Source organism: Solenopsis invicta, chromosome 1, assembly GCF_016802725.1.
Source record: "Solenopsis invicta isolate M01_SB chromosome 1, UNIL_Sinv_3.0, whole genome shotgun sequence".
Taxonomy (NCBI): domain Eukaryota; kingdom Metazoa; phylum Arthropoda; class Insecta; order Hymenoptera; family Formicidae; genus Solenopsis; species Solenopsis invicta.
Genome location: NC_052664.1, coordinates 21,094,111 through 21,116,499, shown reverse-complemented (window position 1 = coordinate 21,116,499; position 22,389 = coordinate 21,094,111). Strand labels below are relative to the sequence as shown.

General features: G+C 33.0%; 1 protein-coding gene across 6 annotated transcripts in view; it reads right to left on the bottom strand.

Annotated features, from left to right (window-relative positions):
- LOC105194771 (acetylcholine receptor subunit alpha-like) overlaps positions 1 to 22,389 on the bottom strand; it is a 119,207-nt gene that overhangs the window by 70,793 nt on the left and 26,025 nt on the right. For all 6 annotated transcript variants that reach the window (XM_011159862.3, XM_026131430.2, XM_011159863.3 and 3 more), the window contains one exon: positions 9,239 to 9,295. The gene's annotated coding sequence lies outside the window, so the exon portion shown is untranslated. The remainder of the gene's footprint in view (positions 1 to 9,238; positions 9,296 to 22,389) is intronic.

Genomic DNA, 22,389 nt, shown 5'->3' with positions numbered 1-22,389 from the left:
TGCATTAAAAATTTTGCAAACAATTAATAAAAACTTTTGCAAATCTCTTCTCTTTAATGTGCTCTTTCTCTCTCTCTCAAGATTCAAATGATTGAAAAATGTTTAAAAAATAATAATTGATTTTTTGAAGCTCGAAAGAGCGCGAATATCATCTTGATTCAAAGCAATTTCGGCGGAAATCTAATCTTTTTTTTTTGCATCAATTACATATAATAAAAACTAATTATTAAAAACTTGTGTGTTCACTGAAATCACTGTTTCTAAAAACAATATCAAAATTCATTAGAAAGAATATCCAAGTAAAAAAAGATATAAAACGATAAAAAATGTGTGAGAAGAACATTTTTTGAATAATACCTATACAAAAGATATCGTAACGGTTTCAATATCGTTCAGCGCACTAATTTTCACATATTCTATGAAAGATTGTCTCTCGTTCTCTACATTTTCTTCAATTATTTCAAGCGGTTACCACTATTACCATCACACACAGGGACAATCGATTTGCCTGAAAAGCGCACGATTCATCGCACGAGTTATCGCTTCCGCGATGATTCTGTTTCTGTTTCCAATTTCCTTTCTGTCGTGCCGAATCTGGAACACAGCTCTTCTTTCGTTCATAAAGTTTCAATAAAATTCGTCCAGGAACGAACGGCTAAACGAACGTCCTCCGCTTCTCGCTCGCCCCCTCGCTCGCCCAGCTCACTCCCCGAAACAAATTACCTCTGTAGGCGTTCAAACTACCGAAAGCTATTACGCGGCTTCACCGGTGGAAATTCTCGACAAAATGTAGTCCTAAACGGCTCGATTCCGCAAATAGGAGGGACACAGTCAGCCAACCATGCACCGGATCGTCGCTTTAACTTGCGCGTTTAACGAAGCGATACGTGATCTTCATCGTCTTTAAGACGGGGAGTGTCGGATGGAACATCACAAGCGCTACGAACTTCGGGAAGTTTGGACAATCGAGAAATTATGAAGTACATCTACATTGAATATATAGTATTACGCTACATATAATAACACATTGTTTACCGTAATGCGTGCCGACATGTTTGTATTGAAATATATTTGTATGAAAAATATTTGTATCAATTAACAATTGTATGAAAAATCAATCTTTCAAAAGCACTTATAATACTAAAATAATATTAATAATTTTCGATAATATACATTTAGTCACTAGAATTATGTAAAACGCCATGAAAAAATCTTCAATGGTCAAATTATCAAAATTAAATATTCAAACATTGAACGTTTCTGTTATCTATATTCTGAGACAAATATACAGAGAAACTTCGGTATATACGCCGCACCTAAGAAAAATTTAATATATCAAGTATTATTTACTATGTTTAAAGAAAATAAACTGAATCAATAAAAACTTCATAACATACTATCTCTTGTAACAAATATTAGAAATATAAAATATTCATTTTCTTATATTTTGAAAAAAATCTTCAAAAAACATGCATTTTTATCATACAAAAGGGATGGGATTTATAGCCACTCATGGGCGAGACGATCAACTTGAACAAAGAATACAAGAGCTAAGCACTTGTATTTTCGTGTACTCCATCTTTTACTATCTCTCTACGCTCATGTATCACGAAATAATCAATAAACCTTTTATAAGAAAAAGGGAGATAAGATGACGAAGTTGGTAAGATGACGAATTGTTAATTTTTTCAAGTTAATAACAAATAACGAACCGATGCTTAATTTATTAGAGACTTTAGATGGTAACAGATAATCTGCGGTAGTTTGATTTCAATCTGTCCATAAGAATACATATAATATAATAAGAAATGTGTTTTGGAAGTACCTATCCATAACTTTTAAACATAATTATAATAAATATTTTCATTTTCTCTATAAAATCACAATATTGTATAGCTAAAAACGTATACAATAATGTATTTATATTTTTCAATTTTCGTATTGCGTGTATATAACATTTCATATTTTATAAACAAATAAATACGGCGATTGTGGGTAAGATGACGAAAGTTGTGCATAAGCAAGGTAATGCATTTGTGCACAGCTGCATTCTGACTGCATGTAACGCAATTTTAATCGCAATATATATCGTAATGTATATCACAATTTTAATGATTTTATTTTTTCAGATTACATAAATATTTTTCGTTTAATTTACGATTTTCTTTAACTACGTTGTAATATCAAAATAAAAGATTATTATATTATAATTTATCTTTTTTTATTCATAAGTGTAATTTTTAACTTTATTTGACTGTTTTTCTCCTTACTCGGTATTAAAAGTCATCTTATACCCCTCTCCCCTACTTACTACAGAGAGAGTAATCATTTTACGTAGGTTGTATTATACATCGCTGCGCTATTCAAAATAATGTCAAATTAATTCAACGATGGTTTCGTTAATATTAAAAGTAAAAAAAAATTAAAATACAAATATTAATAACATAACAACAAAAACAACAACAGAGTGGTTGAAAGCAAGTTAACTCCACTTCTATTTTTTCTGATTTTCGTGGCGTAAATCCTCGCGTGGCGTAAATACCGAAGTATTCTATAATAAAAATTCTTATCAACACATTTAAAAAATGAGAATGGCTAAAAATCCTTATATTATTGATAATATCAATATGTACGCAATATGTAAATATATCACAAAGAGAGAGCAAAAAGTTACACATTTTGCTTTAGTCATTATTTAATATTTATACTGCAATGTTATAAAACTTTATTTCAGAAAAGACAAAATTCTCCTCTTAATAATTCATCGACAGCACAAATAGAAAAAAAATAGTCATATTTGAAATATCATTTGTTTAAATCATTCAATAGTAAAAGATTATTGAGCTTCTGCAAACTGCATTTGTATAATTCGCAGAATGCAAATGAATAAATTTCAAACACCGAACGTAATATTATAGCGAATTCGGTTGGACACTCCAGGGCGCATTGGTGCACATTAAAACCGCCTAACACTGATCGACGAAGGATACGTATTTAATATAAATATATAAACAGATTAAATTGTGAAATCCCCAATCGATATTTTATTATGCTATTTGGTAAAATATATATTTTATCATTCAAGGCACTTTGTATTTTATTTTTAAATAAGATTAGATCAGTGTACAGCAGCTTTAATATGCGCCAGTGCGCACTAGTGCAGTCTAACCAAATTCATTATTATATTGTTAAGATAAGATTGTCCAAAACTAGCTCGTCAGTTTCTTGTTCGAATCGTCATCTATCGCGGACGCAACCAGGCCAGAGCTCTTTGTAAGCACATCTGAATGAGAAAGTTCTACAGCCAATCTTTACGCGCTCCATTCTCGAGGAAGAAACTTCGATCCCGCGATACGATGGATGTTAGTGGAAAACTATCCCTTCAAAGTTTTTTGGTTCGAATTTTATTCTAGTTGGTTTTTATTATGGAAATGCATATCTCAAGAGTAAAAATGCCCGAAAGATGAATTTCATTTTCTTTATACGCATATATACTTGTAAAGAAAAGGAAAAAAGAAAAAAGCAATCTATAAGTCTTCCATAGACTTGTAGAGCTTTCGTGATTTCATTCCATTTGCTAAATATGGATTTGAGACAGTTTGAAAATAAGATCTTCAATTTTCTTACGAATAAACTCACGGCGGAGGAATGGAATAAAATGTCAAATAAAAAGATGTAAGTATATATCCTCGCGTGTAAAAATCATCCTGTTTTTATATATACATTGCTTGTATTTTATTTATTTAACCACGAGCGATGTACAAACGTCATACCCTTGCTTCCTCCTGTACTACGAAAAGAATCAGAGAACGCGAAGAATACGACGTTTCTGAAATATTTCAAAATTTTATTTTTATTATTGTATCACGCTTGAATAACGTAGTTCCTTCTAATCCGCATTTAAAAAAGAAAAAAAAACATTCAAGAGCGTAGCATGTTCTGCGCTTCGATCTAGACTGCGTGCGCGCGATATTTTGTTTAAAAATCGGAAGCACGTACAGTGGTGAGCGTTCAGATCGGGCGGCATGCAAAGCTCTCACGTTCGCGAGAATCCTCGGGGGAGGAGCGGGTGTACAGGATGCTTTATACGAACGTCGTTCTTTCTGACGTTTCTCGCGTGCCCAGGGATTACGACACGAAATTCGAACGGAACTAATTTGCCCCGGTCCCGAAGTCCCCGCAGTTGGCGGGTGTCTTCGGATCTTCGGAGCTTCTCCGACGTGCTGCACAATAGTGACGTAACTAACGCTCGCAGGTATACTCCTCCGCGTCACGGTGAAATTTATACCCTTCAACTTTTACCATCGACAACGTCGATCTCGATTACATCGATGAATTTTGGTATCGTTTTTTCCTTTTTTTCTCTCTCTCTTTCTCTCTCCCCCCTTCCCCTTCCACTACTCGATCTTATCATCTGCCTCCTCCCTTCACGATGTCTACGGGGTGATGTTACTCGCAATTTGCGCTGTAGAGGGATGAAAAGAGTGCAGTAGGGCGACGTTAAACATTAATAATCATCTGCAGTGGAGATATGAAACTTTAACGCGATTTATCCCCCGTTTCACGTTTTATCTTCGGGACTTGCGTTGCGCTTAAATTAAAAACAAACTGCGCGTTGTTTTCTGCGCGGGATTTGTGCGGGGGTTTATAATACGTGTGTTTACCCTTTTATTCGACGTTGTTTTACTCATCTCTCCGCTGTCGCGAGTTTATTCGCAGGAAAATTGAGGAACTTATATTCAAACTGTCTCAAATCCATATTTAAAAAATGGAAATCACGGAGCTTTCCATGAAGCTTCGCAACGCGTAATCTCTACAGAAAATGGAGATCGTGCTTTCTTCATTCTAAAAAAGAATACAGATTTAAGGCCGGATCTATTTCCTACAAAAATTATGTATTGCAAAGTTTCTGCTTTCAATTATGGCAAATAATGTTCCTTCTGCAAACTCAAAAGTAAATTCATACCCTCTCACCGCAATGCGAGTGATTTCACGTTTTCATATCACAAATAAAATCGTTTCTTTCTACTGCGACATCACTTAAACATTAAATAGCGCAAATCACAACTGTACACTTTCTTTGATCTTTAAGAATATATGCGTGACGTATTAAGACATTACCAAAAAATATATAAAACTTTCAAAGAATATTCCAGTATTATATTCGAGCATTATATAAAAATTGAGTATAATTTATTTATTGGTTTAAAAGTTATTTAATTTTTTGTTTACTAATAATTCTTATGTATTTAAAATCACGTTTTGCAGTACTTATTTGCAAATTTTATGAGGAAGTAGCATTACCAATTAAATCAAAATTTGTACATATACTAATGAAACTCTAATGAATATTCAAGCAAAAATTCATTTAGATTCACTTTCTCGTTTAAAAATTATTTGTTTAATCCTGCAGCAGAATATACTAACTTTAGCTGCAAAAAATATTATAAATCAAATTTTTTATTGTTTTCCTCTTTGTAACTAGTTTCAGAGCCAAAATTCGGGCATCCGCGACTAAAATTTTTTATTGTTCATTAGGAAAAAAAAGAGTAAACTTCAGAGAAACCTTCAGTTTTTAAATTTCGTTAACTTTTAGCTCGAATTGGATTAAAACATCCTTAACACGATTGGCTGCTATATGTTACAATTTGAAGGGATGAAAACGCGCACACACATACACATTGTGTGTGTGTGTGTGTGTGTGTGTGTGTGTGTACATATACATACACACACACACACACACACACACACACACACACACACACACACACACACACACACACATATATATATATATATATAGAAAGAGAGAGAGAGAGAGAGAGAGAGAGAGAAAGAGAGAGAGAGAAGAAAGGTAGTTTCGCGGCCTATTTTAGTATTTTCACTCTCGTGCCGCAGATCGCAGCTTTTGTCGTTCCCTTTTCATCGCACCGTCCGCAGATTCAGGTCAGCCCCGGTCGTTGCTTTTGCAGCAGTGTACATCTCACCCCCCGCGGCCTCTTTAACCCTTCTGCTATTCGACTACCTCGTCGCGAACTCGCGTTCATTGCACTCCAGATGCAGTTAGCGCATCGCAGTCAACCGGAAACACGCCAACTTACTTGTGCGCGCGTGATAAAACAATATAAAAATCGTCTTTATTATAATTCGTATTGTCGTACAAAGTGTGCAGTAATCGGTAGTTAAATACGTGCTTTAATTTTGCATGTAGACTTAAATTGTCGGGAGATATGATAATTCAGATTTACAGTTTACATTGTGTACATAATATACAACTTTGTTTTCCAATTTACGAATTAAATTTTGATAAATATTGCACATGTGTATTTCACTCTTCTCGGAATTTAAAAAAACTATAAAAGTACATTTATTATTTATATTTAATTTATATAAGATTTATTTTAAGATTATTTTATAATGCAAAATCTGCCTAAATCAATTTTTAATACTAATTAGTAAAATTAGTGCTAATTATTTTATACTAATAGTACAATTTTTAATTCTTCAAAGAAGCATGTATATAATTGGAATTTTCTCTTTTGCGTTTCTTCAATGCTGATCAATTCTTTGGCAATGCTTACATTACTTATTTCGCAAACAGCTGTCACGTTATGTATTTTAATATTTTTAATAAATAGGAATTACTACTACTATGTAAGTAATTTTATTTGCGATTAAAAATTGATTTGTTTTTGAAGATTAAAATAAATTATATCACGCTCGTTATAAGTATCAACACACGTTACTTCGTATCAGCTGTCATTGTGAAAATTGTATATTTTGACAATTTAATAAGCGTGAAAGATTTATAATTGTGCGAGCAATTTTATTAAAGTCAAATTTGATATTGATTCGATAGTATAATTATACGTACTGCTCTTTTCTGGTCGTACATATTCATTTGGATTATTGAATAGTACATTTTCGGTGTGTTATCTACAATATTAATATCAGCAGATATAACAGAATCAGTTACTCAAATCTCAATTTTTTTCAACCGAAATGTACAAGTATACATTGAAATTTTTAATCTTGTTTTAATATATGGTGATTAATATAATTTCCACATCATCTACACGTAATGAACTAAATAACAAAACAGTTAAATAACAAAAATTAACAATAATAATACAATAATATAATGTGGAAATTAACCGAATAATCCTTTTGTGTAAATATAATTTATTTTGAGCGCGCAGAGAAAAACTTTTCCCGATGTTAATATTTGATATTTAATTTTAGTTACAATTCTGATATTACTGCAACCTTTAAGTTTTTCATTAGGCTTTGCAAATTAAATTAATTCACAATTTTAAAACTATACGTATAAAATATTGTATTCAATTATCTAGTAAAGTTTTATTTTATAAAATATTTAATTTTATAACAGAATGATCATGTTTTCGACGTATCTATTGCAATATTATATAAAAATGTTAAAATTTGAATTATTTAAAAATTTCTGAGAGAGAAAATTAATGAAATTAATATAATACTTATTTATTACAAATTTTGTATTTATGCATGTATATAACTTTATTGTAGCAAATTTTAAATAGTTATTCCTCATAAAAATATGTAACACGTGCAATACATCTATATTAATAATATCGTCAATATTTAGTTTTAATATTGATAAAATCCATCATGCGCGTGTAAACTAAAAAGGATGACGTGTGTTTTGTTACGTTCCCGTAGTTTAAACAACGGATAATGAAGAATTATTGATTAATTACAGATGAACGATTTATTTGGTTCTGAAATATTTTAATATTGACATCTTTAATCTTGTTAGATTCGCGAAAATTCTCAGCAACGAACGAGCCATGACTGGCAAGCGACTAACGCGTCATATCTTCGTTACTTCGTAGTTATTATCAATTATTATTCCTGCCCGACGTGCACGACATTCAATTTTACGAACCATTAGACACGAAGTTCTCCAAGCGTATTCCGCCCTCGCAGTTTCTGGTTTAACGCTTCTTGGAATGTTGAAGAAACGCGATCGGTTACGGCGAGGGACAAGGCTCAAGCCGATCCCCAACTATCGCTCATTTCTCTCTTTCAGAACATAAAATGTTCCAGATCTAATGAATCAATCATTTATTTATACAGACTTCGATTTGAAGTCGAATTTTCGCTTCCGAGGAATCTACTCTCAAAAATTTATTCTCTCATCATTTATCCAAAGTTTTCAATCCTTAATTGGACATTTTTCTCGATAAAATAAATGTTTCCTTAACAATTTTAAAGTTGTGAGTAACTAAATTAAAAAAATGTCCTTTAAATTTAGCACAAAATTTTCAAATAAAAAAAACATTTCTCTCTCTCTCTCTCTTTCTCTCTTGCGATCTTCAGAATATTTTGTTCATTCAAAAAATTTCTTAAAAAAACGACTTAATTTGAGAAACACTTCCAAAAAGCTCATTCCAAAAAGTTTATTAATCGTTGAATATTGAAACAGCTTAGCAATTTACGGAGGATTTTAGTTTCGCCGGAATTTCAAATTTCGATCAATGGCGAATTAATTACGTCACTTCGGAATTATTATTAGGTACGCGCCGCACTCACACCGAGGCAGACACACGGACGCAATCGCACACGCCGAGACATGACACAGCAGTCTCGCGGTACATAATTCCTCCCGTCGCCGGTATTGTTTACTAACTGAAAGGTAGAATTGTTATAATAAATTAATTGGCGCTGTTGGCGCGGGTTATTGCCGTAACCCGGTTCGTTACAGCGTTACGTATTGTCGTCGCGCTCGCAATTACGGGGCTTAACGCCATGAAACTCGTCGTCCTTACGTACGAATTAGCATATCGTTATCTTCGCTGCGTACTATAATTAATTTAATTCGCGTGATCTCCGGATTTGGAGCGATCTTCAAGCGGGATAGTCGCGAATTATATCTCGACGCACAAAAATAACTTCCGTTTTGCCGTTTCTCGGCATCGTTTATTATCATTGCCGTTATTATTTGTTTGTTTTAACTTTATCTTATTTTATAACTCAACAGGATAGTGAATTCATTTTTAATTCATTTTACTAGCTGCTGAGAAATGATTTATTATTGTTTATAAGCATAATAAATTTCTCAAGAAGATTTACACGTAAAAGCGGAATTTCTTGTTTGCGCAAACACGGTCCGTAAAAGCTTGCTGCTTTCGTTGTTATTGGGCAATCGGGTTTATGAGTTAAGCAGTGCAAAAAAGAATTAAGTGACGCAAAGACTCACCGTAGACAGCTGCCTTAGGGGCGTTTGAGCGAGAAGAGGGCCTCTATTGGACGGTTCCTGTAAAAACAAATATATGTTATCGTTATACTCGCGTCGCTTTGAGTAGAATACTTTTTAGTATACTTAGGTAGCATAATTTTTCTTTCACTTCTGAGACTTCTTATTATTATGGAAGTTGCGTAATCAAGATCAGTATTTTAAAAAAGCAAGAAATTAAAAGTTTTCTTTTCAAGCTAAATATAATTATTATAAAAAATACTTCTCAAAACAAATACGTGTGTAAAACTAATTTGATTTGCTCGAAAGTTACAAATTTTCTGGATTAATATTCATAATATATTACAATAATAAATTAGCAAAGTTCAAAGTACATGTATAAATTCAAAGTATAAATTTCTCTTTTACCCTTACCACTGAATTTATAATTTGATTCTTTTTTTTTATTGCAGTTTATAATAACAGAAAATGCAAAAAATGAGTTTTAAAATATTGCTTAAGTTTAATACGAGAAGTACACAAAATTTAAGCTATAAACACTTTTTCGATTTCTTTTTAATGCCAGCAAAAATTGCTTACTTTTTATCATTCCGGCTAGAGAAAACTTCTTCAATTCGCATTAACGACGTACGAGTGACAAGTACAAATGCGAAATAAATGGAAAATGAGATTATCATCCATATACAAGTAGCGTAAGCCTCGATGAGGTACGAATACATTCACATTCACCTTCGATGCGACGGTCGAAGTGTTAATAAAGTGGTAAACCGTAAAGGGATGCATCATACATGGGGCTAATGGCCGGTAAAACTGCGACAGTAATACTGCACGAACATAGCGGAGTTGGCCGGCGTGTTCTCGATGAAGCATAAATCATAACACAACGCCCGCGAAGACCATTGCCGTGGCGGTTTTGCGTCAATTATTCTTGTTGCGCCCACGCTGTCGCCTAAGAGCGGTTATTAAACTTTTCCTTTGCCGCTCATTGCCTCAACGCGGTCTTCACATTTTTTTGTCGTCGAACCCTACCAGAGGTAAAAGTTGCTTCGTACGAAGGACTGTACATTTATCTCGAGATTTTTTTGTCAGACAATGGGATATCACATAATGGATTATGTAAAATTATAACGTTAATTTTAATTTTAATGAGGTATTTTCATGAACACGAGGAACATTTTCGCGCATAATTCAAAAATGAATAGATGGAAGAGAGTCGTTACTACAAGAGGTTGTTTCTATGGAAATTGTACATACGTATGTGTATGCATAAATGTCTGAAGGGATAGCGAAATAGAAAATTATTACGTGCGCTCTTACGTACATGCAATTTCGATTATAAAAAAAATTGATAAAAAGATAGAGAATATTTTTTTAGTACACCCAATGAACATCTAATTAAATCAAAATACCAATTTATATGAATGCAGTAATGAAAAATTAACGTTACAAAATTGCAATTTACGTTCGACAACTTTCACATAAAATATTGACGCGTTATCAGTCGTACTTAGCCAGAGTTCTACTCGCGCGATAAGAATGTCGGCGAGAAAAAGAAGTGGGTAGAGGGAATATTAAGTCAACAGTTAAATCTCGTGGACATTCTATATTCATAACATATACGTGTATGTGTGTATGTGTGTGGACGTGATGATATATTCAGCGTATGAGCCAGGTAACGCGATATTTTTCAGCTTATATAAGCCACGTGAGGTCGATATTTTTCATTTGCTCTTATATCACTATCAAAAATATGTTCCAGGAAGGAACAACGAGCGAGCTCGTTCTCACAGATGCGCAGATTTGCACGTGGATACGCGAAGACGCAACGAGGTATAAAAGTAACCTGTACGAAGAACAAGAGATAAGTGTAGGGTGTTTACCTTGAGTCCTCAAGCAACGTTATCTTCAATAACTTTCTTAGAGAGAAAAAGAGATTCTATACTATTTTGTGAAAGAAGAAAAGTTCTGCAATAACAAAGAAAAGAGGAGGATGTATCGTCAACTTATGAAAAGCGATTAAAAAGTAAAACGCAATAATAAACCTTTTACAACCTTTTGCGAGCGGGGAAAATATTGTGATATAGATTACATTATAAAGTTATTGTTATCCTGATGTTACGATACTGATATTACGATAAAAATTACAACATTTTTATTCAAAGTCGTTGTGTCTTTATAAAAGAATGATTATAATTTTTCGAATATTATAATATATAATTTGAAACAAATCTAACTAACCTGAGTGCTTCATTTTACATAAATTATATGTTTTACTGCAAAATCTTACTGTTTTCAAAATTGCAAAAAATATTAATACGATGACTTGTTAGAATAAAATTATCAATTTTCATGTTCGTTTCATAGATTTAAATACGATGCAACATTTCATAATATATGTTATAATTTTTATTAATGTGTGACGATGAAAATGTTTCTATAGTGATTGCCAATTTTTCCGAGATAAATACTATAATATCGCCATAATTCAGCTTTATTACAAAATATTGTTAATAATATTGTTTGTGTAATTTATCCTATAATATTTTCTCCGCGCACGACGGTATATCGGACGAGTTAGATGTCGTTAAACCGTGTCGCTGTCACAATGACTGATATGGAACGATTCGAATGAGTTTACGGATACGTCCACGTGCCGCGGAACCGATGGTCACTGACATAAAATTCGCTGGAAAATCTCTCGTCACGTATCCTGCCACGGGTCCGTTATTGAAGAGCTAAAACGAACCGTAAAGAATTCTCGGTGTTCCTTTGACCTGGTGGATTTATAAAGGGAGCCGCGAAATAGGTTCGCAGTCGCGATCTAATAAATATTAAATATCGGCCTCTCATCGCCCCGGCTCGTCGGCTGCTCGTCGTGCATTAATAAATTTCAAATTATATCGACGTGCGCGACAAATTTCACCCATACATTCATTACTGATACACATTTTAAAGGGGATCGTTAATAATGGAGAGACCGTTAGGTAATTGAGAGTGATCCCATCGCGCTAGCTTAATGTTGCAATTTTACAGTCGCGGCCATTTCTCTATGTTGTTTGATTTGAACAACCGTAATAATGGACTTATTGCGGTCCTTTGTGTTAGATTGTTACGGTGAAAATGGAAGTTTGAAAATTAATATTAAATTCCCTTTGGTAGAATACGCGCAACCGTTACGTCTCTACTTATTTCTGTATATACATAATCATGGAATAATACAATTTGTCACTAAATTATACGACGAGAAAATTACTATATAGGAAAATGTACGGAATTACGCCACTGACCCGAATGACGACACCGTAATTTGTTTTGTGCCCGTAATAAAATAAAACACAGTTGATTAATAGTGTCTAAACATTACCGAAAAGCCGTTGTTAGAGAATATCAAATAGCTCCGTTAATGTAAGTAAACGCATATAATGTGATTTTTCGTGAAAAGCGGTTCCCATGTCGGTTCCCAAACCCATGTCGAGAATCTGTCTACCAAACTGTCCATGGTTAAGTTTATTTTTTAATTGTCGCTACGACAATATAGTCTGCAAAATGATAAAATCAAATAATTTTGGGTTAATACAAAAGTGTTCTGGTTTTGCACCATTAATATGTTTAAAAAATGATAAAATAGTAAAGAATCACATAATTACACATATTTTTGTACATATTATCACAGGGATGGCCAGCACACAGACAGAGTAGCGTCATTTGGTACCTATTAAGTGGCGTAAATCGGAACAACCTAAAATTTCGATGTAATTAAATGTGAATTGCAAATGTCCTGAATTTCGTAATTCAGGACATTTGCAATAGTTCACGCTCAATTCTTTTAATATAAAATATAAAAATAATTGTTTATTGAAAATATTTATTTTCAACTTTTATATACGTTTTCGCTAATTTACAATGTTAACTTTGAATAAAATTTAGTCTTACCTAACACTATTTATTTATTTATTTATTTATTTATTTATTTTTTTTTCAAATAACTTGTCAAAAATTAGTTCTTTCTCAAAGTAGCGCAATTCCGTACATTTATCTTAAACAGAAACAGCCAGATTCATTTTCGTTATGTCAAAAAATTTTCAGCAAATTTTATTTAAAGCGAACATTTCTCTCACCCGTCACGAGTAACATTTATTTCTGTTCATACTGATTTGTAGAACTGATTGTAGAATAACATTGAATTTTTCAAAGCACAGTTTCGAGCAAGAATATCGTTCTCTTGCCCAGAATATTGCTCTCTCATCTTTATAGCGGTCGGTCGCTTTGCTAAAACAGTTGCGACAGATAAAAGGTAAACGAAACTTGACGTAAGAAAGACAAAAGAACGTCTATCGCACTTTCCTCCGAAAGCTTCGAGTCCTGGTTTCTCCTCTGCTGAGTCCCTCAAACATCTATTGGGAGTTCTCTGAAAACTTCAGACTCCGTATCGAACTGAATTATCCAAAACGTAATTTTCTCTGAAATCTCTCGAATATTTTTTTCAGAAGACAATATTGAAAACCTTTATTGCCTATTTGACAATTGTGTACGCGACAATTTTTTTTCTCGAAAATATTGATTATTAACAAAATTATTGAATAAAATGTAAATGGGTGTCATATTACTACTTTTTGCTTTAAAAAGAATATTAGTTTTCGTTTGACTACAAACTGCATAGCGAATATTATTTCAATAACTAGTTATGTTATATTTCATTTGATTGAATCCCACGCCAATTTATACCGTGTATGCCATTTTATTCGATGTACATTACATTCGTTAAAAAAATCAAGTATTAAAAAAGAATTAATCATATTCTTTTTAGAGTAAAATATTTGTTTCCATAAGGTATAAAAAAAAAAAGGAAAAGTCTTGCGCTACGGGACAACTTGCGTTACACGGACGTTTTTTTATATAGAGACGGTGTGTAACTTCAAAGGGGCCGAGCTCCATCTCGGATATTGACGACAACTGCGGCATCTGGCAACGCCTGGGGAACGGAAAGGAAATATTCGCCGATTATTGTAATTGGCATCTACTCGTAAATAACCGAGGAAAACTTCGAGCTGTTCGAGACGTTGCTGCTCTCGTTTAAAACCAAGAGAGGTAAGGGGAAATTTGCTGACAAGAAAATTGCGTTGAGTGGCAAGCGGTAAGAGAAAACGTCCACCGACAAGTGCTCTTCCCCTCTTCCTCCCTCCACAGACACTTTTATTATCCTTCTTTATTGCTTTATGCAATTAAGCGTCGTTATCGTCTTGTCGCGAAAAAACGTATAATCCCACTCGCCGCACTTACGCATACTCTCTCAAACTGTTCTTCGATAACTTTGTAGAAACTAGAACACTCTTTCTTTCAAACTCATTTAAAAGTAATAATATAAAACGATATCTCAATAACGTCAAACTAATTGTTTATTTACAGCGCAAATAGTTGCAGAATTTGTCAGTTCACTTTCTTATCGACGTTCCGCAATATAAATCGGTATTAAATTGAATATTAGACCGATATGTGAGTAACACGAGAAATATTGTAAGATATGCCATTTTTTTTCGATCAAAGGGGATATTGGCATTTAATAATTATCAAGTATAAAATTTATTTTTCAGTTCCATAAACTACGCGACGATATGGTAGTCGGACTTTAAATCGTAAACGCAATCGTAAACTGAATTGGTACGAAATGCTCGTCACGAAATGAGGGAGATTCTAGATTCAAATCTTGACTGATAATTTTCACAATAAGATTTTTACAACATTTTGAGATGCTCGTAGCGTCATTATTAAATTTGACGATCAAGTTAATTGAGATGTTATTTCTAGCTTGAATTTACGATCGCGTTTTAAAATCCGACAATCATATCGGCGCGCAATTTATGGAAATTGAAAAATATAAGGACTATTTTACTGAAATACAGATCTGAAAATAATTTATGCTGAGCCATTAAAAAATTTATATTGGACGTTAAACTAATTGCTAGAATGTCAAAACTTTTTGCAACAATATCATCATGCTTGAACGTCTTACATGATTATTTTGATAGTCCAACATAAAGTTAGTTTCTAATCTGTAGCTAAATTTTTTAGATACTACAGTAAAATTGCCCTTTTCACCGAGATCCGCTACGAGCGAAAAATAATGTTTTACTTTTCGTAAGTAAATCAATGTACATTTGAATGTTTCATATCCTTTATGGGTGGTAACTATCGTAGAAATAAAATACGTATCATCTTGTAAGTCATAAAATTCTCTAGGACCTTGAAATTACTCCTATATATTGCGATAAATTTCTCTAACGAATTTCTCGCCTACTTCCCGTCGTCATCCCCAGTTTACCGTTCATTCTCCGCGTTAGCCTTATCCGTGTAAATAGCGGTAATGTTAATCTCCGGTTAATGCTACGAGACTCCGGCGTGGGAAGATGCCAAACGGGGGAATTTATCGATTTCTCCTGTTCAGGCCTGTTCAAATAATAACAAAACGGAAATTCGCCCTTTAAACTATGCCGTCGTAACGAGAACGGAACACAGCGATGTGAAACGGGAGTGCGGAAAATGGAAACGACGGCGGATAGAAAAGGAACGAGGAGGAAGTGAGCGCGCGCACGAGAGGGAGAGTACGCCGGTTATCACATAATTTATTGCGACCTTTCAGGCAGCTCGCTAATGCACCTGAAGATACAAGATACTTGACCAGCTTCCTAACACACTCCCACACACCATTCAAATTCTAGGCGTATCGGGACGTATAACAAAAGAGCCGCCTATCTTACAATCACATACTGAATTCCTTGCAGGTCACTGGTGTTCCACTTTGTTACGCCGCGTTAACGTAATACATTGTCGGGATACCTAACGGATACAGATAATAACTTATACCGCCGCGCGGATAGAATCACATTATTAAATATGCAAGATGTGCATCGTACTGTAGGGCACATCAAAGGTGAACTTTTTTTGAGTAATTTAAAGTCAATCTTTCTTCAATGAAGATATCAAAGCGCCTCGATAGTTTCTAAGTTGTAAGCGACTAAAGATGGATAGTTCTACGCGAATTAAACTTGAAGAATTTGAATAGATAGCAAAGTCCAATTTTTCACCTCAATTCAAATGGATTTACTTTAACATAATTTTAACTTTATGCTCGATTTTACTGAGATATTTAATATCAAAGGTCAGAATGAAACGAGATGGCGTTCAATCAAATTCTTTTTTAAAAGAAAGACGAATTCCAAATTTCAAAGGCGGTTTTCCGTACGAGCAAAATTGAGATTAGAATAAGTTAACACATATAGGGAAAAATTGCTGAATGCGTACCAGCCTCTTAAAGCGTAACTATTCAATATTTTGCTTAAAATTAAATAAGGAAATCAAAATATGTAATCAATGCCGTGAGAGCCAACACTAGTAATACATATATTGACAAGCAGTTATTACTACAATAGACGTTTCGATCTTCAATTTTGGAGCATCTTCAAGTAATATTACAGAAGTATTGCTCAGATCTTGTTTATTCCAAATGCGATGCCTGAAGTAATCAAACAAACAGCACATATCAAGCGTTTGTACCTGCGCTACATATGTTTGATTACTTCAGGTATCGCATTTGGAATAGACAAGATCCGAGTAATACTTCCGTAATATTATACTTATACTAAAGATAATTCAAAATTGAGAATCAAAACGTCTATTGTACTAATAACTGCTTGTCAATATATGTGTTATATTAATTTTACACACAAATATCTAGTGTTGCCTTTTACTACGGCATTGATTTATGTTTTGATTCAATATTTTATATTTGTACTTCATATAATCAATATTTAGTGACAAAAAATTTAACAAAATTCATTTTGTTTTGTGCAGGCTATCAGCATTTTAGAAAATCAGATACATCTGATGTTCATAAACTTATATAACTGATAATAACGTAATTATGAAATCTTATTTTGAATTATTATATTGTCGTAAAAGAAGGCTTGCAGAATATTTTCTGTATATGTATATACATATTTAAAATTATTATAAAAATATAATCGATATTTTTATAAACTTTATCAAGTTTCGCAATTTGCACCATCACAAATTCTACTATAAAGAAATAATACTAATGTAAGATAAAGTGATAATAGCAAAATTAATAATTGCTGTGAATAAAAATATGTCAATACAAAAATAAATTCGAGCCAATTTTATTTCGGTGTTCTTTCCTTTTCATTATTGTTATTTATTAGTTATTTATTAATTATTAAATATTTGATTGCTTTTTCAATAAATTATTATAAAGTAAATATAAGTTTACAATCTCTTATATTTTTAATTACTTTAATTAATTCAATATTTTCGAAAACAATATTAATGTTTTTCTTACTAAGAGAAAAAAGTTGTTAACTTTACTAAAATTTTCAACTCTTGTTATAGTATAAGAATTTAATTGAATTAATGGATTATTTCAGCTTATAACAAGAATACAAAATTTTACATGTATTTACATGCAATATGTTCTGTTCATATATTTTTGTAATTATATAACAATTTGCTACTCAAGAGAAACATGAAGAAATAAAAAAAGCATTTTTCCGACAACAAGAACTTATTCTATATTTTTCCAGTAACGTAACTCCTCGCACCAACAATTACTCTGCCTACATTTTGTGCTCTTAAATCTACGTTCTATGCAAATCATTATGCGCATGTCACTGTACTTCGCATTTTCCAGTGGAAAACGGGACGCATCGCTTACGAGGTGTTTTAACAGCGGTGTATTATGCGATTGTGGGTAGGGCGTGTTTGTTAATTGTGCTTTACTTTGCGCGCTCGCTTAATTCCCGTCAACGTAATTCAATTGCGAAGATTGTTATTCCGCCATGCAATGGCGAAATTATTGCAATTTGCTGAGCTGCGTTTATGTTTGCTGTTAATGTTTTTCTTGCGACCGTATGTGACAATGTAATTTAAAAACGAAATCTCATGCAAGCCCCCTAGCTATATTTTATGCAAAATCAAATATTGTTTTTAAAAACAGCGAGCATTCACGATACTTGCTGCAATTTTATGCGCGCGCGACTCGATTATTTCGCATCCTTAAATTCGCACACGTTGAAAGTCAAGTTTACAGATATTTCAGGAGAAATTTAAAAGCTTTCTAAAGTTTCGATATAATTTTTATCCCTCTGATGATCATTTGAGAAACACGAAGTTCCCCGAATCTAAAACTTGTGAATGAGGCCATCGCGAATTTTTCATAGGTACTGATCGACTTTCGATGGAACCGAAAAGCTCTTTGATGAGTATTATTATCGGATAACAGGCTGTCGCCTCTAACGACGACACTTTGCTCAGGGGACGATCGCCACCCTCGAAGGTTGCGTCGATAAGCAACATATGAAAATTCTTGCTTGGGCTATTGGCTTTTATCGGGGAAGCCGCCCGACTTTCACGTTCCATGTTCTTATCAGTCGCCGGTGTGTCTGCTTGCCGAGCACGAACTCGACTTTTCTACTAGTTAAGAGACGTAAAATACACACGGATAGTCCGCCGTGTCGGAAGATTCAAAGTCGAGAGGAAATCAAATCTCCTCCCCTTTCCCTTACGATACGAAACGAAGGTACATAAAAGCTTGCGGCACGTCGGGTCGACATTTCAACCTATTATGCGCTAAACGAATATCTTTTTGCCTCGCTCAATGAAATTCTCTGATGCCGTACGGAAAAACAGGAATTTCAACGATATCTTCTCGCCGGCCTTTGTGTCCCTGAAATTGCATGACATTCTTTGGAAGTTCGTCGGATAATATTGTGTACACGCCCTGACTATATTCACGCCAAAAAGAAACTCGAAGAAAAAGGAGGAGTGGTACGTTGATTCGGGCGAAAATACTTTTTCGTCGGGAGGAAAATTTATTCAAAGCGAAGAAACCGTGGAGAGTAAAGCAATTAACAATATACCTTGAGCGACATTAAAGGAGTATCGTTTTATTTCGACAAGCTAATAAGAGCGTAAAACAACACTTTACTCGAAGCGCTTTGGCCTCCTTTAAAGCGAAGAAAGTAATTAAATCAAAAAGGCACACACGAAAATAAATAAAACTCACGGCAAAGGATCGGATCATGTCCAAGGGTGGAAAATATTTTTATAAAATGGTTTTAATTATACGTGCAGGATCTTAAACATAGTGGCTGTGTAAAATGAAATTTAAAGCGTATGCTGAATCCGTAATATTCGAAAGCCGGAGGAAAAGCTTTTAGAGGAGATTTTAGAACTGTCAAGTTTTGGTTTTAGTTTTCCACCCTTGGTATTAATATCATTTGTGGCTTCGAGTTTAAATCGCATACTCGCGTATGTTGTCCTATTAAAACACGCGCGAGGTAACGCTGATAGAAGAGGTAGTGATGAAAGTTTTAATCATTTCATTTGGGCAGTACGTTTTCAGCACTTCCCTGAAAACGCTGTCACTAATTCTGAGACCAACGGTGAAGCGCTTTACGGCCGGCGGCGGCGTTTCACGCAAATGAAATTCCCACGAAACGACATGGAGAACGAACCATATACGCATGTAATGCTTGTATGTTCAACGGTAAGTCAAGCAAGATTTTTCTTTTAACGAGATTTGACTTTAATTTTTAAAAAAGGGAACAAATATCACAGATTTTTATTTTATTACTAAAATCTTAAAAGCATTACCATCATTGATATAAGATAGAGTTGTTAGTGTGAAACAGAAAGAAATATATTTCCTAATTTTTTTTCGGTCATTTAAAAAAAAAATTTCCCGATTAAAAGTTTAAAACAAGCACTAAATAAAAATATTAACATTTTTTTATGAATGACAAACAAAAAGTATAATAAAGAATAAATAAAAAATAATAAAGTAAAATCTAATTTTTATATTTTTCTAAAGCATTTTTAATATAAAAATCTTTAATCTTGTATTTTTAAAAACGGAGTATTTATCTTTTCGTTTATTTCTGCAATTCTTTGAATTTTGTTAAACATAATTTTAAGTTTTTTGATTTTTAATTCCTTTATTTCATCAAATCAGCTGTTTTCTCGAGTTTTACTTTTACCTGTATTGTGCGTCCCTTCCTCTCTTTTAATGGATTTAGAATATTCCTGATGAGAATTTCGCATTTTCATTACCATTTTTTTCACTAATTGAAGTTTTATTTAAACCTGCAGCTTGGACTGCATTATATCCCACTTGTCTTTGTGCGATAATTGATCGATTGACTTAATTTTTATATATTGATTTCAATATGCGCATATTTTGTCGTTTGCACATTGCTTATTGAGATTTAAAAATGTCATTAAAACATTATGTTCTAATTATCATCGTAAGTAGAAACTCTTTATATTATATAATTTTGAAATGTTCAACAATATTTATATGCGAAATAAAAGATAAAACATCTCTTGCAATAAATCCTTTCGCGTTAAAAAAATGCATGATTACTGAAGCATCATAAATATTTTATATAATTTTTTTACGATCACAAAGTGTTTCGCAAAATGTTATTAACACATATCTTGACTTTCCAAAAAACAAGATATTATAGTTTTCCATTTTAATTAATCTGTCAATGCTTTCTGCAAATTGCTTATTACAAAATTGAAAAAATTATGAAAAAAATGTACTTCCTTAAATAATTTAAAAAATTCAATTTAATAATTTTTAAAGAAGTACAGTTTAAAAATTGAGAATTCGTGTATTACAATAATTTAATTTTATCTTAGGTTAATAAATTTCTTAATTCTCTTTCTCTCTCTCTCTCTCTCTGTCTCTCTCTGTCTCTCTCTCTTTCTCATTTTTCCCGTTTTTCCTGATCGCTAACAACCTTGCAAATATAAATCGAAGCGAAACAAAACTTTATCCTTAAAAAAAAAAATAAAATAAAATAAAATAAAAATAGTTGCATTGATGCTTTAGCGGAATAACAAAAGAACGAGAAGTACAAAAAATAACATGTGTCGATGTTCAGCCGTGATGTATCGGTCTGATCTATTTGTTTATACACATCTGCGTACGATTTGTCCGCATAAATTTTAGATATAAATTTTAGATATATCACCGTAAAAATTCATAGTTTTACAACCACATATCCCGACTGGGATTTTATAGAATATTCAATCATATGCACAAGAATCGTTAAAATTTTATGGGGATTAAAGCGGATTTCATGCGAAAGCGATGAAACGCGTCCTTAGTGCATAAACTTCTTAGCTGCTCCCGTTTACTTTACCGTTCGGTAAATAACAGCCGCGCGCGTGTGATTGGTTCGCCGTTCACGTGCCGCAAATTGTAATCCCGAATTCCCACGACGATCGTGCGGCGAATTATCGCTGTCACGTTGTCAGGCCGATTTAACACGATAAATTAGCCGGTCATTGAGTGTCATCGCGAATTTACACGGTATTCATGACCGTTGTCCTTAGATAATAATGAATAAAAATGAACTATTGCGAGTACAATATGGTTTAATTTTCAAGCTCAGTTTTAAATGGTTTATAACATGTTTTATATATGTTACAAGGATATACGCGCGCAAGTGTCTCTTTCACCTTTTATGAATACATTTTATGAATAGACAAAAAAAGCAAGATATTTTTTCCATAAATAGTTTATGTTTTACTAAAAATTTTTTGTTGAAAAAACTGACTCTTATGTTTCTTTAAACATATATTAGAGAAAAAGATGATAATACCATCTGTTTATATTTTGCACAATAACTTTGTTATTAATCAATATTTTAAATTAAAAACTCAACGATTACATTCGTTAATGTGTCGTTCAATCGATTTTAGTCCCAAAGCTATGGAATATTTATAACTTGGTATGTTATTTATAAAAATACGACAACATTACATAAATTAAAACAAAAAAAAAATATTAATGGTAATATGCTTCTGCAATCCTCTTAAAAAACAAATGTTAAAACTTTATTTTGTTTAAAAAACACAGTGTTATGTTAAAATTTTATATTTATTAAAATTAAAAAAAAAACATTGCAGAATATATGCATATGTAATGTGCGTACGTACGCATAACTTTTCCGCATGTAGACTGCAGTACTATAAATCTATAATACGTGTAAACTATAGATTTGCAGTAGACCTATAATACATCGATACTTATCGAATATCTACTTCGATATGAAAGTTTCGAAAAAGAAGCC